This window comes from Gordionus sp. m RMFG-2023, chromosome 4 (assembly GCF_954871325.1).
Source record: "Gordionus sp. m RMFG-2023 chromosome 4, tfGorSpeb1-WG-v2, whole genome shotgun sequence".
NCBI classification, from domain to species: Eukaryota; Metazoa; Nematomorpha; class Gordioida; order Chordodea; family Parachordodidae; genus Gordionus; species Gordionus sp. m RMFG-2023.
In genome coordinates this window covers 27,415,279-27,428,718 of record NC_088778.1, presented here as the reverse complement: position 1 = coordinate 27,428,718, position 13,440 = coordinate 27,415,279, and positions in this window count along the sequence as shown.

Below are 13,440 nucleotides of genomic sequence, written 5' to 3'. Positions count from 1 at the left end.
TTTCTACTATAATTAGTTAGACATTTGGAAGTTTATGGAATAAATTATTTGGGGAGGATACATTAATAAAAATATAATAAAAATTTTAATATTATATATTATGTCTAAATTTTCTTAAATTTACAGGAAAAGTCACAGGTTTTATAACTTGACTAGCTTTTGAAGATTGATTTTTTTTGATCAATTATATTTACGTTGTAATTAATGTGTTTGGAAACTGATCTCTTCCTGCAGAGATCCAATATATGCCTAGGTTTTAGTTTTAAAAACCCAAGGTCATTCTAATTTAAAGTTATATAATAACAGAAATATGGACATGATTAATATAAATCATATATATACTAATACTTTCTTTTTTACATTCTAAACATACACGAATAAATGTGAGAACTTTTAAAATGTCCCGATGGGGTACAAGGGCCCCTGACATGGATATGTATACAATGCAGATGCGTCTCTTAAATTTTTGGGGGTTTTATTCAGGGGGTAACATCTTTGTTAACATACATAATCAGTGTATCAAATGACTTTCTATTTCAGACATCAGATAGAAAGGGCTTCAGTATCATTAACCTAAGAGAGTTTAGAGGACTCAAAACTCAATATAGAATTTTAAAATTAGATCTGTTCAAAACAAATTCAACAAAAACATAAAGGTTTCCTTTTTTAGATTTACAAGAACTTTCCGCTGAGCAGAATTTCTAACCAGAGCTAGAAGTCCTTTAAAATAAAAAATAATTGTGTTATCACTTTTTAAAAGAGATCTATAAATCCTGTCCGGAATAAACAGTGAAACAGTGAAATTTAAAAAAAACCCGGACTTGATCGCTTAAAAAATACACTTTATCAATAGGTAGAAAATCGCTAATAATCGTATAATGATGATTCGCATACCATTCATATTTTTTTCCCAGTTTTTCTTTTAGTCGGGTAAGAAATTTAAATTGGAAAAAGTATAGTCAGGGCTTAGAAATTAAAAATACCCAGAACGGGCCAAAAAAAATATTTTAACAAATAAATGGTAAGCTTGACAACGGATTATTTTTTTTAATCTTGGTCGAGGCTTTTAATTTTTTTTTGCCCGATAAATATTTCAGTCTATTAGGGTGTAATTTTTATATAAATTAAAATTGACTCAAAAATTTAACGACCAATTTATCTGAAATTTATAAGATAGGTTAACACATATTGGAATACATTTTTTTCGGTAAAATCTTTAGAAATCTGATTTTCTGCCGAGCATGCACAGAATATCTTGTATCTACTATACAAATTTCAGATTTCTAAAAGTTATTACGTCATATATTACCTGATGCACATTGGTGGTAATAAATTGTATGTAATATAAATTTGTTTTTTTTTCTTTTTAGCAACAGATGAATGTAAAATTGGTCACCATAACATTTTCCATCAGTAAGTCAAAAAAAATGATGGTTAATTTCAAATAAATAATCAAAAAATTACAAATTTTAGAGCTTTTTTTTCTAAAATAAACTAAAAACAAATATGTTTTGTAATTTTTATAAATTTATATAATTATCAAAAAAAAAATTTTTTATTATAATGGTTAGTAAGGTCTTCTTTTTTTAAAATATGATTTTTCACCGATTAACTACATAAAACAGATGTAAAATACTAAAAAAAAAAATTAATTTAGTCAAAAACATAATTAATGTTTCGTTAACGAAAAAACATTAATCCAATATATAATTACAATGGATAAATTCATATCATATTGATATGAGCAAAGAAGTGTAGATAAATTTTTGAATATACTACTTATGCTAAATAATAAAAAAAATATAATTAATGAAACCAATTTATCTTAACGTTAAATTAACCAATTAAATACTCATTAATTATTGATTACATTAATAATCTGTCATTTCTTTAAATTAAGCAGAGAGTTGAATATTTGTTTTATTTTAAATTTTACTTTGTTATAGACAGAATGCGATTAGGAGAAATCTTACGTTGAGTTGCAAGAAAATTTGACAATTTATTAAATCTATTAATTTATTATCCGCGTCAGCTGTAATCAATCCCATCAGATGTACAGTTAGTAGACCCCATTGAAATGCATTTCGTATTTAACTGCTTTTTACATCTCGTCTTGAATTCCTTTCAATGGCGGACTTCAAAATGTGTGTACACCATATATTGCATATTAATGAATGAGTCATCAGTCTAGTTCTAGATTAATAATAATGCCATTGATTGCAACTTAGAAAAGAAAATAAAAGTAGTCACCTCTCGTGGAATCCAGTATATCTTCCCATGAGGATTAGATTATTCTATGTTCACTTTTTGTCAAAAAATGACTTTTTATAAATCAATTTTTTATAATTATACCATTCTATTTACATTAATAAAATCCGAAATATTTATAAAATAACTCAAATTAAATCCGATAACAGGTTAACCCTCCTATTGAAAACATTAGAAACTTAATTTTAAAATTTCTCTACTGTAATATTATAAAAAGTTTAGATAGAATATTCAAATTCTCAGTCGATAATATACTAGTTGTTCTATACAAAATGAGGTTGCCCCCTAGCTCATTATCTTTTTCTTTTTGTAATTCTAAATAGTTGTCTGATTAAAATGTGATTTTTAGACTAAAATAAATAATACCCAGTGTATTTCGGTCCCTAACATAACCTTATTTTAAAATCTAGAATATCAATAAAAGAAGAACGTGTTTAAGAAAGAGGGTTTTATAGTTTCTTTTCCAAATAGAATGTTCTATTAAGATGTAAAAGATGAGTTCAGCCTGATCCTTTGTTTTTTTTAAAGGATTAAAATTGGCCGCGTTGAATCGCGTCAAAAAATAAACAAATTAATGATGTAATTGTTATTTAAAACTACTTGCTAGGGTATCAAAATTTTAAAATTTGGGTTTTGTCTTTCTTTCACCTTTTTATACTAGTGTTTGCTAATAGGTATATATATCCAGGATATTCTCGAGGATGGTTAGAAATACTTTAGAGGGACCACAGAGCGAGATATGGGAGATGTAGGAATATCAGTTTTGCTTAAAATAATTTTGGAAACTTTTATTAGGCGGAGAGATGTGGGGATCCCCCTCCCCGTTATTCTTACGCTAAATCGATAGGCTAACTTTGACATGTAAAATACATTTTATTTTTTGCTTAGTCAAATGTGTTTTATTAACTTCAATCGAAATCAAAATTCAAGAATAAAATATTACATAATAAAGAATAATTCATCTCATTAAAATATTTTTAACTCGATCAGTCATCTGGCCGCATCACGCTTGCTATATATGCAACACTCGACTCTAGCCATAATTATCTATGTTAACATTCTAATTTATATATAAAAATAAATTAGTTATCTTTACAATTAAAAGTCACATAATTGAAAGAGTAATTTGTTCTAGTTACCTGTTATAATTTAATTTCCTTTAAAAAAAAAGTAATATGCTAATTTGATAAAAAAAATTCAAAAGTAATTGGTTAAAGCTATATTTTTGAAAAGTTATCAGTTGCATTTAAAACACATGTATGTAAGTACATAGAGTTATATGTTCCATAGAAAAATATTTAATTATAGGTAACAACTATTTATAGTTATTTGTTAATATTTAATATAACTAAACTTCCGTATAGTTCTTTTTAAACTCGCTAATAATATTTGCAACACTATATAAATTTTACCTCATTAAAATTTAACTTTTTTTAAAAAAAAAATGTTTAAACATAAATAACATAGTAATATTAACATAATATTTTTTTTTTAGATTTAAACATGCACTTCATTATTAATTTTTATTTTATTCCAATTATAAGACTAATAGTAAAAATATTCATTAAACTATTCAGTCATATATGTAATCTAATAAAGTTTGTTAATAAGATATAATTCAATTTCATTTTTATTTATTAAAATTAATTTATTATTTATAATTTAATTCGTGCCATTTATTATATATTTTAAAAAATTATGTTAATTAATTATTAATTAATATTAGAAGTATTAAATGTATTTAACTAATTTAAATAAGATATGCGATCATATTTTATTTACAAAGAAAGAAAAAGAATTATAAAAAATAAAGTGCTTCCGAACAAAATAATCGTTCTTTTATATAATCAAAAAGACTTAAACCGTCTATAAATAATAAATCTTATAGTTTTTTTTAGAACAATACTTTATTAAAAATTTCTATCATATTTAAAATGTTCATTAAAACACTAACTTCATAATTGTGTTCCTAAAGAGGAACCATAATTATATCTAAAAATTTAAATCTAAATTTTTTGACGCATATAATAAAAATTATATAGTTTCGTTTGTAAAAAGCCAAATTTTTGTGCCTAGATTTTTTAAAAATTTTAGGCTAAATTTGCTAAGTAATAAACAAATGAATTGAATTAAATAAATTTAAATGAACTACAAAATATAATTATATTATTCTCAATAAACATGAAAATATCTTAAAAAAAAAATTTATTCACCGAACAATCACAACAAATTATATTACTTATTTTTAAGAAATAAATTACTCTTAAATTTGTAGTTTTATTAATATACTTGAGTACCTTTTTTAACTGTGACGTATTGCAAGAATTAGGGTAACTTTAACTTAAGTAACTATAATTTGTTTTATTTCAAGCAAGGTAATTATAATATATCTAACTAGTTACGTTATAGACGTTAACTTTTTGATGTAACTAGTTACTTTCAACACTGGTTCTTGATCTGAATAGAGATAATTATATAAGAGATGGGCAAGGGGCTTGTTGTTACTTCTATTCATATCGGTTGTTAATTGGTTTATACCTGTAGTAAATTAGAAATTATTAATTATAAGTGTAATATTTTATTAATTATTAAATTCATTAATTGTATATGCTTTATAATGAATTTATATTTATGTATGAAATAATATCGGGTAAGGTTTAGCTACCTAACATTGATTATATCTTTTAGTATGATCAATGTTTATTGTTTTTGTTATTATATATTTATAAATATATGGTGTTTGTTTATTTGTTTTATTACTCATATTTTAAAAATAAAATTATAAAAGTTTTAAATTATGTCTATTTTCCGACCTTGTGCTCTAACTATACTCTGAGATTTTAAATGTTTCTTCTGACTAGACTAAACTCAAATTTGAATTTAACTCAAGAAACTATACAAATTATATTTCATGGCTTGATTTTTACTAAATTGGCTCCCATGAACAGTGTCTACATGAGCGGGGTGGTAGGAACAGTTTTCATCCTAATATCTATAAAGGAGTAGGGGGTAGGCATTTTGAAGGGTAGGCTATAATAATCTATAAAATTTTCCATTACATTTTTAAATTACCTATGGATAACATTTTGGTAATGGAAAATTTTATAGATTATTATAGCCTACCCCACAAAATGCCTACCTACCACCTACCCCTACTCCTTTATAGATATTAGGATGCAAACTGTTCCTACCCCCCCCCCCGCTCATGTAGACGCTGACTGTCATGTGGACGCTGCCCATGAATATCTTTTTATATTTATTCAAGTTCAATAAATATTATAACTACATTGTTATATATGATTTTGATCTAATTTTTATAATATTTAATTATTTGGTTTAAGATTTTTGCAATGTATAAAGACCATATTATTTCTATCCATTATTATTGGGATTAATATTAATTATCACTGCATATTATTAATATATATTATTTGTATTGATTAACGAACCAAATATGGTGATAAAAAGACAATAATCATTTCATATCAGATGGTTTTCAGAGATGGATCAAAGAGAATGATAGCTGGTTATGTGTTGTAATTTAGAAATTATATGTATAATAGTATTATAATATATATATATATATATATATAATATTGATGTAATAATTATATATATGTATAATGTCTGGTGTCATTTAACTGTTATTATTATTGAATGTAGAAACTTGTGTTATAAAATTTTATATCATGACTTATGAATAAATGGTTACATAAATAAATATAGGTTTTATGAATTATACCATATGATATGTGAAATTACCCCATTTATTATATTAAGGATTTGATATATTGATTATTATGAAGTTGTTACTTAATATATGATGAAATTATACTTATATAAATTTAATATATATTTATATGCTAAAGTGTTTGACATAATTTGAATAATTATTTTGATTTTTTTATATATTATGGTATTGAAGTGAGATATTCAATGTGACCCAGAATAAATGTCCTACATATAATATCTATCGACTACATTAATTACTTTTCAATTTTCTATCCCATACTTTACTTTTAAAGAGCTACCAAATATCTATGTTCTTAGGTTAATGTTAGACGGTGTCTACATGATAGGATTTTCTTTAGATGCAAACCCCCCTCAAAAATCTATACCTATCCCAATATTATTAATTATACATTCTTTATTTATAATGTTTCTTCATAAAGTTTAAAAAGAATAACTTTAATTCTTTTAGCTCTACTGGCCAACTATCAAAATTTGTGAAAAAAAGTTGTTTTTTTAGATCATGAATCCCTCCTCATTTACAATTAATGCATTATTATAGAATATTGCTAGGTATGAATATGAGTTTGTTGAGAATGTCTAACCATAAGTTACATTTAAAAGAAAGTTTTATTTGGAAAATAATGTCTATGATTGTAGACAGATATAGCTTTGGTCTATGATTAGCAGTATCATTGTATTATAATATGTCTATGATTTTACAGCAATATATTTTACTTTATTACATTTATTACTATAACCCCAAAATATTTATCTATCTTCATGGCGCCTACCCCCTTCAGTTTCATACCCACCCCCTCCTCCGCTCATGTAGATGCTGATGTTAGAATTTAACATATGACAATCTTAAATGAATAAGTATTCAAAATTTTAGGAAATAATTTAAATAACATATAATAATACAACCGCCGTTATTTGATAATCAGCAGTCTGTGTCTACAAAGACAGAGAGGGAAATGAAATCAATTACCACCATATCTATCAGGAGATGCTCCCATTTCCAAAGGGTGTAGTTAGTAATGTTCTGGGAGGGGTTAGGAGACAAATCTAAACATATTGACTTAATTTCTTTTTGCTCTCATTTAGATGTTAGAAGAAGCACTTAAATGATAAAGACATGTATCGAGATGCAGCAATTATGTTCGTACCCAAGTTTGAGAATAATAAGTTTTCAGGTCAATTTCTTTTACCATTGAAACAAATCTTATGAGAAAAGCTTCATAATAAAATTAAACTAACAACTTAGGGCGTTGGAGCCAAATGTCATTGGTTGGAACAAAGCAGCTATAAAGATCAGTTTAATTTTATTGGGAATGGGAATTGGTGTTTACTATCAAATTCCTCTACAGCAAAAATAAAAAATATTAACCTGGCTAGCCTCTACTTAACACTTACCTACAACATTTAAATTAGAAATATTGACTAAGATTAAATAAATAATCATCCCTGAATCGATTTTGATTTTTAATATTTCATCTATTTTTATTATAATTTCTCCAGTTTCCTTATTATACTATATTTTGACATTCATTATTTTTCAAACTAAAAAAAATAATTTTTATTTGGAAAATGTTTTACTGTTAGCTCTATTATTAAAATACCCTTTAGTAAAAGAATTTACTGTCAATTTTAATTTTAGATAGGCAATAGTGGTTTCAGTATTTATTCGTCAATTACCTTTGTTCGGGCAAAATTTTTTCTAAAATAATTTCAACCATGTTCTATTTTTTTCCCCCAGATATGATATATATAATAATAACTTTATTATGTAATCTTTTTTTAGAATAGAAATTATAAATTAGTTTCTGTGCTTATTTTGATCCATAATTTCACTAAGTTTGATATCCGACTTAACTAATTTTTTTTATGAAATTTTATAACATTCATTCAATGTAAAATTAACTTCTCGCATTTATATATTATTTTTAACCTAGTAAAAATAACAATATCATAGTAAAAATAGAATTAATTTTTTTTCACTTACCATAAAGATTGTACATATTAATTTTTTAAAGAATTTTTTAGAAAAAATTACAAGAGAATCAATTAGTATTGTTAAACGACTCGATTTGAGCCGATTTTTAAGAAAGGCTAACTCAATATTTTATCCAGAAAAATATTAATGACAAAAAGGTTTGGGCATCAATTTGCGAAATCAGGTAAGAAAATATATTTCATGCTAAAATATTAAGTTAGCCGTTTTTAAAAATCGGCTCAAATCGAACCGTTTAACACTAGACTTAATTCGTCTCTTGCTTCTTGTTGCATTTACGCTTTTGTACGCTATTATTTCTTAATATAATTTCTTAATATATTTAATCGATATTACTTTTTACACGTAATAATTATTGTATTTTTATATACGAAGCCTTTAGCCACAATTTATTTACCATAAATTGATTTACGATAGAGATATATATAGATATTTTATGAAAACGTTTTATATTGTATCACTTGTTTTTTTTATATTCGATGCGATTTTTATATAATAAATTATTCGGGATTAATACTTGCAAATAAAGCTATTCACAAATTCAACAATTTTATTCTTGTCCAATAATACTTGCAAATAAAGCTATTCAAAAATTCAACAATTTTATTCTTGTCTAATATGGTGGAGGATAGTAATAATAACATATACTCAAAACCCTTGATCTAAAATTTATTGCCGAAAACATAACTGATGAACCTACGAAGAAATATAAACTGTTCGAGACAATTAATAAAGATTTGGCGGTGAGTATAATGGATTCGATTGATAATTTATCTTATGAACAAATGAAGGATTTGATACAAAAAAAGGTTGAAAAAAATAAAATTACACGTATAATGGAAGTTTTTAGTTCTAAACCAGATAGATTATAAGTCATCCAGAGAATATCTGGACAGGCTGAAGGCGTGCGGACCTGGTCTTAATTCAGAATTGATAGCGGTTCAATTCATTATTAATTGTCACAATGAGAGATTAAAAACAAGATTGATAGAAGAAAACACGACAGACTTGATTATCATTGAGGAGATTGTTGTCAAATGCCAATCATTGGAGATTAATAATAAAAAGTCCTTCATTGAAAAGATACATGGAGAAAAGATGACAGATATGGTGCACAATGCTATACGACATGGAATGAAAACAAGCATAATGGTAGGACCTACAACAACAACAAAAACAACAACTACAACGATAACAACAACAACAATTTCAAAAAACAAGAAATTATACAAACGCCATATAATTTGAGGCCAAAAAATAAGATAAATTTTATTAATGATTTTATGATTAATATTCAACTATAATCTTAATTTTTCTTTTTTGATAGATACGGGTTCTCCGGTGACATCCTTGCCCATTAAAAATTTTGAAAAATTGGAGAATTTTGAAGAAATTGAGTTGGAAAATTGTTCTAAAAATTTATTCTCTTATGAGGGTTCTCCTATCACAGTCGTTGGTCAGGTCTCGAATATTAAGGTTAAATATTTGAATACAATTAAATATTTAAATATTTATGTTTTGGATGGGGAGGGACCACCTCTATGTGGTCAAGACTGGATTAAAGAATTTGACATAATCAAATTCAACGTTGATGTAAACACTATTTTTGAGATAGGAGATAGAGTGAATTTTTTAACTTTTGACAATACTTTCAAAGATACTGATAAATTTTATAAAAAAAATTATGTCATTCAATCGTTATTTACTAAAAAAGGGTATTTTGAAGAGAGTTGTGACGTCAACAAACTAATTAAGAAATTTGACTGTGTTTTTAATGATAGAATTGGAAAAGTTAAGAATTTGGAAATAGACATTTTATTAAAAAATAACTTTAAGTCAAAATTTGTTAAGGCCAGGAGAGTGCCCTTTGAGTTAGAAGAAGAATTAGAAAACACTATAGAACAATGGCGACAGCAGGGAGTAATTAAGCCTGTCAGATTTTCACAATGGGCCACTCCATTAGTGTTAGTTAAAAAAAAAGATAATACGTTGAGAGTTTGTGCTTACTTTAGAGTTACTGTAAACCCACAATTAGAAAGGTTCGAATATCCGCTTCCAAGGATTAATGACATAATTGCTAAAGTAGGTAATGGAAAGTTTTTTTCAAAGATAGATTTCTCATCGGCGTATCTGCAGATTCCTGTATCTAAAGAAACTTCCAAATTTTTGACCGTCTCCATACACAAGGGTCTTTTTCAATTTAATAGACTACCTTTTGGGCTTACAGTATCGACTGCGTATTTCCAGAAGACTATGGACGAAATATTTGCTGATATTAAGGGGGTCATTTATTATTTAGATGATTTATTAATTTTTGGTAAGGATAAGTTAGACCATTTTTATAAATTAAAAAGAGTGTTTGAAAGAATGTTGGAGTTTGGGCTGATTGGAAATGTTAAAAAAAGTGAATTTTGCAAAAAGAGTATTAAGTATTTAGGTTATTTGATAAGTGACAAAGGTATACAGCCAATTAAAGAAAAGATTGATCCTATAAGTACCATGATTGAACCTAATAGTAAGGAAGAATTGCATTCGTGGTTGGGTCTGATGAATTATTATTCAAGGTTCATTGAAGGTTTTTCTAAATTGGCATCTAATTTATATGAATTGCTTAAAAAGGGTAAAAATTTTTATTGGGGAATTAAGGAAAAAACTAGTTTTGATGAGATTAGAGAAAGATTGTGCAATGCACCAATTCTTGCACATTATGACAGAAGTAAAAACTTATTTATTTCTAATGATGCCTCTAATAAAGGTATGGGTGCTGTTTTATTTCATATTGAAAAGAATGGTCTTGAAAGGCCTATTGAGTTTATGTCAAAAGCCTGGACGGGTGCTGAGAAAAGATATTCAATTATTGAGAAAGAAGGTTTTTCGGTTGTTGTGGCTGTTAAGAAATGGAGGGAATATATAGTAAGGAGAAATTTTAAAATTTTTACGGATCATAAACCTCTAGTTAATTTGTTTGGAACAGATCCGGTTAAACTTTACAATATGTCGCCAAGGCTACAGAAATGGGCTTTTTGTTTTAGCCGGATTTGATTTTGACATTCAGAGAATTTAATAATTTAGATATGATTAGAAGAGAGACTGTGGAAGATTTAGAACTTATCAAAGTTAAACAATTTATTTTGAATGAAGTGGGAGATTTCACACAGATTAAAGTATATATGGAGCTAGGTAAGTTGTTGTTTATTAAAAATGATTGTATTTTTAAGGGAGAGCAGATTGTTATTCTCCAATCGTTAAGAAAAGAGATTCTAAATGTTCTTCATGAGGGACATATAGGTTTGTCGAGGATGATGGATATTATGGAAAGATATTTTTGGTGGCCCGGGGTTAAAAGAGACATCAAGGAAATGGTTTTTAGGTGTAATATGTGTATGGTAAATGCTCCAAAATTACCAAAGGTTAGAAATAATCATTGGGTAGATCCGAGCAGACCTTGGTATCGTATATTTATTGATTTTTTTGGACCCATTAAGAATTATTATGGATTAGTAATAATTGATGGATACTCTCGATGGCTTGAGATTATCAAAGTTAAAAATATTACTACTAAGACCACTATCATGGTATTAAATAATATTTTTTCTAGATTTGGTTACCCCGTAGAGTTGGTTTCTGATAATGGACCAGCTTTTAGGTCGTATGATTTTTAAAATTTTTTATTAAAAAAGGGTATAACACATATATTTACTCCTGCATACCACCCGTCTTCAAATGGTATTGCTGAAAGAGCGGTACGCTCAGCTAAGGATATGATTTATAAATTAGGTGGATGGGATGATAGGTTATTGGAAGAGGTGTTATTGAATTATCGCAATACCGCTCATTCGACAACCAAAGATTCACCTGCGTTTAGATTATTTGGCAGGGAACTAAGATGGAGATGGAGTTTTTTGAAGGACAGTGACTGTGATTTGCTACCTAAAATTAAAAGAATAAAGTTTAGAGAATTAACAATTGGCAATTCTGTTTTTTTCAAAATGGGCTCCAAGCAAGAATGGCGTGTGGGGATTGTCATTGGGAGAATTAGTAACGTCATTTGGGAAATTCAGGTAGATGATAAGTTTTTCTTTGTTCATATTGATCACATTAGAAATTATTAATAGGAATACATTGCATTATATTTTTACTTTTATATTGTTGGTTACAAATATATCTTTCCTAGTTGTGATAATTGTTAATAATGACAATAATTCCCTTCCCAATTGTAATTGTTTATTATATTCCAAAAAAAAAAAGAAGGAAATAATGACAATAATTTCTCCTTCCCAATTGTAGTCCCTACTATCCCCATATAAATATATATGATTTGTTATATAATTCCTTGTTAATCTTAAGGTAAGTATAGGGTATTATTTTGATATCATTATTGTAACATTAAATATTAACATTATTATGCATGTAACATAAGAGTTACCTCCCGCATGCCAAGCGAGCCCCTATTCCCTATAAATTGTAGTTAATTCACGAATTTCAATATTTATTTTTTAAATATTTTTTTTGGAGGGAGTGCATGTTGCATTTACGCTTTTGTACGCTATTATTTCTTAATATAATTTCTTAATATATTTAATCGATATTACTTTTTACACGTAATAATTATTGTATTTTTATATACGAAGCCTTTAGCCACAATTTATTTACCATAAATTGATTTACGATAGAGATATATATAGATATTTTATGAAAACGTTTTATATTGTATCAGTTGTTTTTTTTATATTCGATGCGATTTTTATATAATAAATTATTCGGGATTAATACTTGCAAATAAAGCTATTCACAAATTCAACAATTTTATTCTTGTCCAATAATACTTGCAAATAAAGCTATTCAAAAATTCAACAATTTTATTCTTGTCTAATACTTCTATAGGCACTTCGTCAGTTTTATCTTGTCTAATACTTCTATAGGCACCGGCTGATATTGATTAGTTTAAGGTAAGACATACCACATAATAACCAATTAAATTATAAGTTATTTTTAGCATTTTTCTTACTTATAAAAATATTTATCTGAGTATATAAGCACACCTTCCAACATTTATACATCATTATATCTAAAAAATAGGGAATGTGATATGACCTAATTGTAGTGGTCGAATTATAATAGATTCATCAAACAATCTACTGCAAAAATTTCCGCAGTTGATAAATAGTTTTATTCAATTTCCTTTCAGTTAAGTGAGCTTAGAAAGGTTTTAACTCCCACTTTAAGTCTGATTGACAAATATTTGACATTATACAAAAATGGATAAATAAATTCCCAGCGAATGGAAAATGATTTTAAGCATTGCAAAAAAAAACTGTATGGCATTAAAATTACCATAAGTTGTTATGTTTTGACGACTCATATAAATGAGAACCAGAGCTGGAAATATATGGCAGCATATGATATATTGATTTATTAAATGTGCAATA